The sequence below is a fragment of the Cucumis melo genome, chromosome 6 (genome assembly GCF_025177605.1).
Source record: "Cucumis melo cultivar AY chromosome 6, USDA_Cmelo_AY_1.0, whole genome shotgun sequence".
Taxonomy (NCBI): domain Eukaryota; kingdom Viridiplantae; phylum Streptophyta; class Magnoliopsida; order Cucurbitales; family Cucurbitaceae; genus Cucumis; species Cucumis melo.
The window spans coordinates 22,169,002-22,174,436 of NC_066862.1; positions in this window are offsets into that span (position 1 = coordinate 22,169,002).

The window sequence follows — 5,435 nt, forward strand, 5'->3', positions numbered from 1 at the left end:
AATTCAAATCAAAATACAAATTACACTCCATTTATTCTAGATTTCATGATTCAAAGTCAGGTAAAGTACTTAAAAGAACAAAACGAAAGTATAAAGCAGCAAAATTACCCATTCCCAGAGCACAAAGTTCAACCTCATCAGCAAAAACAAAGAAGTCATCCTAATAATCATCAAACAATTTCGTTTCCAGCTTAATAATATAATAACAGCAACTGAGGGCACACAACACATTGGATAAACATTATTTACCCTTTTAATTAAGTTAATTTAACCAACAATTCTTTTCTACATGATAATTCCATCAGAAACAAGAACCCAGATGGCAATAATCCCAAATAAACAGAAAAAAAAAAACCCAAAATGATACAAGCTGTAATTTAAAAATTAAAGAGATGATAATAAAGAGAAAGGGACAGACAGAGAGATAAAGCAGTATGTGGGTCAGTGTGGAACTTACAGGCGATGATGATGGAGTGGCGAAATGATGAAGACGAAGAGATGATGCCGACGCCGATGCAGACGAAGAGATAGATGTCAACACCGATGCAGACGAAGAGGTAGATGCTGGCGCCAGACGATGGAACAAAATCGTTTTTGAACAAACGCCAAACGAAGAGCTGAAGATTGAAGAAGAATCGAAGAGGAGAGGAAATGAATTAAAACGCCAGAGGTATTTTAACCTAATCGAGTATTTTAAACCCGACCTGACCCGAACCGAATTAAATCGGGTCGGTTCGGTTCAGTAACACTTTTGTTACTAACCGGTCCAACCCAATCGAACCGAATCGGGTCGGGTCGGTTTTTTTCACCCCTAGCATTTTGCATGTAATTTTTCTATACATAAACTTCCATTTACATAATGAGAAGATGATGATTCTGATGAAAAATCTCTAAACGATACACCTACCTCCATCCATCTCTCTAAAGGTTTCTTTCATAAAAACGAGTCCCACAACTCGGTTCTTTGTCCTGAGATTAGTAGGTCAACTTAGTGGTTGTTCTTTGCTCGTGATCTTCAAGCAGAGAAGAAGTTTTGGAATGAAGTAGAAGTTGAGAACTACAAAGGTAAGCTCATCGTTTACCTTCTATTTTCTTCGTTTAGGTCTATCGTTTAGTTACTGCATGTTAATTTCTAAATCGTTTAGATGCATATAGAGTAAAGCATGATCCTTGTCTTTCGTTGTATGTTTCTCTGATGTTTTTTTTTCTCTTCAGGGTTGAGATGGGTTAGGAGATGAAAAAGAAGGAATATGAAGGGAAAATAAGGGAATAAAAATTTTCCTTCCCCTACCCCCTCAATTCTATGGGCCAAACAAGGAATTTCCTTTCCTTTCCTTTCGGTTAGCCAAACAACCCCTCTTAGTATTTTGTTGTGACTTGTGAATATGAATGAAAAAAAGGATGAGATATTTATAACCAAATATTTGAAAAAAAAAATTAAAAGGTTGAAAGAGATACAAAAGAGTTAATATATGAGAAGGGAATGTGAAAGGATGAGAGAAATGAGACAATAATTAATTTCAAATTGAAAAATAAAGTTAAAAGGCAAAAGGAAGAATTTGAAAGGTTGAAAGAGATAAAACAAATGTTAATATGAGAAGGGAATGTGAATAATTAGGATAAATGAAACAATAAATTATAATAATTAATTTCAAATTGAAAAATAAAATTAAAAGATAAATTACAATAAAACCAAAGTAGGAAACAAGTAAATGAACTAAAAGAAAGGACAAAACTGGAAACAAAAAAAAAAATCTACTTCCATCCTTTTATATATATTATATTATATTATATATATATATATATATATATATATATATATATATATATATATATATATATATAGTATATTTTGGAATAAGGAGAGGTGCACATTTTGGAAAAGCCGTAGAGAATGATGAATTTTGGAGAAAAGGAAAGGCAGCTCTACAACTTTCCACTTTCTACAGCTAAAATATAATATTCTTCAATCTTCCTTTCAATATTTATTTTCCTTTTTTCATCTTTTCATTAATTATTATTATTATTCAATTAATAAGATAAAGTAATCAGCTTGTGGATATTAGAAAATGAATGTCACACACGAAACAACAAAACTGGGGAAGTTAAGGAATACAACCCTCATAATGTTACAAATCTTGATTTCTAATAGTTCACACGAGATTTTCCAAAGAAATGTATTCGTGGAATTGAACTTTGTATATTGATTTAAAGTGTTGTGGATACAATCTCTAATATTTACTATTTTGATCCTTTCTCTAGAATGCAAATTAAAACTTAGAACTTCTTGTTATTTGGTCTTTAGGAAGTTGTAGTTGCAAGTCTATTTGAGCTTCAATCTTCTAGAATTAAAGGAAAGATCTTTCATGTCTTCAATCTTTTAAAAGATGGTAATCTCGGGGTTGATAAAAACTTGCAGGTATTGAGAGCTTTTAGAATCTTTAGAGTTTCAATTATTCTTTCAACCAAAGATCCCAAAATGAATGGTAAGGTCTCTATTTATAGAGAATTTTCATGGGCTTTAGGTGGGCTTGGGCCCATTTGCTTGGACTTGAGTCCATCTGCTTGGCAGACTTGGGCTTTGCCCCATTTGTTTGATGCGCTTGAGCTTGAGCCCATTTTCTTATTTGCTTGGGTTTGGACTCATTATTTCTTTGGCCCAATTTTTTCATCAGAGCTTGAATTAAGTTGGATATGAGAAAATTTAATTACCCAAACTCAATCAAATTATATTTGTCACAACTTTTGTTGTGATGGTGTGACGCGATCTAATTGACTGAAATTTCTTGTCCAACAAATGTCCTTTCAAGATTCGTGCACGTGTATGAGTGGGTGAATCTTGAAAACGATAAGCTGAAACAAAAGTTAATATGTTAAATCAATGCATTTGGATATAAGTTTGTGAAGTTTGTTGAATTTTGAGTTTATTTCTCTATTTTTTTTTCAATAAATTTAATTGGGGATTGAGACTTATAAAAAAATTGGGATATTGCCATTTTTTTTTACTGAATTTGAAATGAATTTATGATTTGTGATAAAAATTTAAAACTTATCCAAGAGGAATCCTTAGAAAAACATGAGTCGAGGGAAAATTTTCTCCAACAAATTTGTTTAATTTTTTTAATAATAAAAAGTAAAATCTTAACCCATTTTCAACAAAGTTGGAGTAGAAATTTCTTATCTTGAAGAGGAAGTTTGAGATTTGGCTTTCATGTCGTACTCTAAATTTTAACCTATAAAAGAAAAGTAACATATTCTCATATTCCAAAAAACATTTCTCCTCCGTGTTTTATTTTTTATTTTACATGTGATTTTGAAATTGAAAAAAATGTTCCAACAGAGGGTCGATGTTCTTGTCAATAGTGTTTTTTTTTTTTTTTGTTGTTTAAATGGTCGCTAGAAAGAGAGGGAAAGGGTGAAGGTGGCGGTAGCCTAAATGCTTTGGATTGTTATAATTATTATTATTTATTTTTCACCGCCCGTGGTAAAGAAGAACACAGAGGGAGAGAAAGGGAGAACGGTGGAGAAAGGAAAGTTTTTTTTTCATTGTTGGTCCCACATCTAGACTTTTATCGTTTTAATTATTAACTTTCTTTTTAAATTCGGGGCCATTTTTGCTTTAGTGTTTTTTAAAAATTTTGTTTTCTTTTCTTTTTCAATTAATTTTTATTTTCTGTTTTTCGTTTACACATTTTTTTTTAGTTTCTTTTTCTTAAAAAAGAATTCGTTTTTTTCATTTTCATTTTTATCGTTTATATATATATATATGTATGTATGTATGTATGTATGTATGTATGTATGTATGTATGTATGTATGTATATATATGTATGTATGTATGTACGTACTTCAACCTTATTTTTTTTCAGCTTTTTTTTTTTTGCAACTTTTTTTTGCGACTTTCACTTTTACATTTTTTAGGTCGTTTAGCAACTGATACATATAAAATGACACTTGCATCTTGGTGACAATAGACATTCCTCGACGCCTCACTGCTTCTTGGTTTCATTTGTTCATGATAGACTAAGCAACTCTAGTAAGGAATTTCCTACGTGCATCTTGGTTTGTTTCACGATAGACTACACAACTCTATCATGGCATTCGTATCTTGCTGCTTCTTAGCTTCTTGGTTTGGTTTGGTTCATGATAGATCACATTATTCTATCATGGCATTCCTCACCTGCATCTTGGTTTGGTTCATGATAGACTACACAACTCTATCATGGCATTCCTCGATGTCTTGCACTCCTACTTCTTGGCTTCTTGATTTGGTTTGGTTCATGATAGACCACGCAACTTTATTGTAACGCCCCGAAAATTCGAGGTAAAATTTTCTCGTTTTATGTAAATTTTTCAGAAATCTAAAATGTTGGTGTAAATTGATATAATAATAATATAATATTAATTATATTATTATTATTATTATTTATTTTATTTATTATAATATTAATATTATATTTATTATTATTATTTAATATTATAGTAATATTATTATTTTAAAACAATAACATTATCATTATCTAATGTTAATTTATTTTATTATTTAATATTAATATTTTTATATATTATTATTATTACTTTATATTATTATTATTATTATTTTATAATTATTAAAAGTATGTAAATATATATATATATATATATATATATATAATAAAAAATTTTTTTCTAAAAACCCTAAAGGAGGCGCGCGTGAACACACACCCCCCCTTCGTTTTCGATTTCTCTCCGCCGCCTCATCTCTTCCTCTTCATTCTCTTCTCCTTTCGACCGTGTCTGCCACCATCCCTCTCCCATCCTCTCCGTCTCCGTCCTCTGTCCCTATCTCCATCTCCGTTGGCGTTCTTAGCTTCGCCGGTCGTTCGCCGCAGCCACCATCCGCAAGTCGCGCCGCCTGCCGTCCACCTACAGCCGACGTTTCTCTCTCTCTCTCTCTCTTCGTTTCTGCCACCGCCGGCAACCTCTCCGTTCTCATCTCGTGTTTTCGACGCCGACAGAACACAGAGGGAAGCGCCGTCGTCGCCGGAAGAAGGAAGGAATACACGAGCCGTGAAGTGAAGCCGACCCGAGAACCCGTTTCCAAGCTGACCCGACCCGAGACCCATTTCCAGCCGAGCCGCGAGCCACAAGCAAATCCAGCCGAGACGAGTAGCGATCCGAGCCAAGCCGCGAGCCGCGAGCCGAGCCGCGAGCCGCGAGCCGAGCTGCGAGCCGCGAGCCGAGCCGCGAGCCGAGGCAAGCCGAAGACCAAGCCGAGTCAAGCTGCGAGCCGAGCCGCGAGCCGAGACAAGCCGAGGACCGAGTCGAGCCGAGCCGAGGCCAAGCCGAGCCGAGCCGAGTTGAGCCGAGCTGTGAGCCGAGGCCAAGCCGAGCCGAGCCGAGAGTGAGCCGAGCCGTGAGCCGAGGCCAAGCCGAGCCGAGCCGAGAGTGAGCCGAG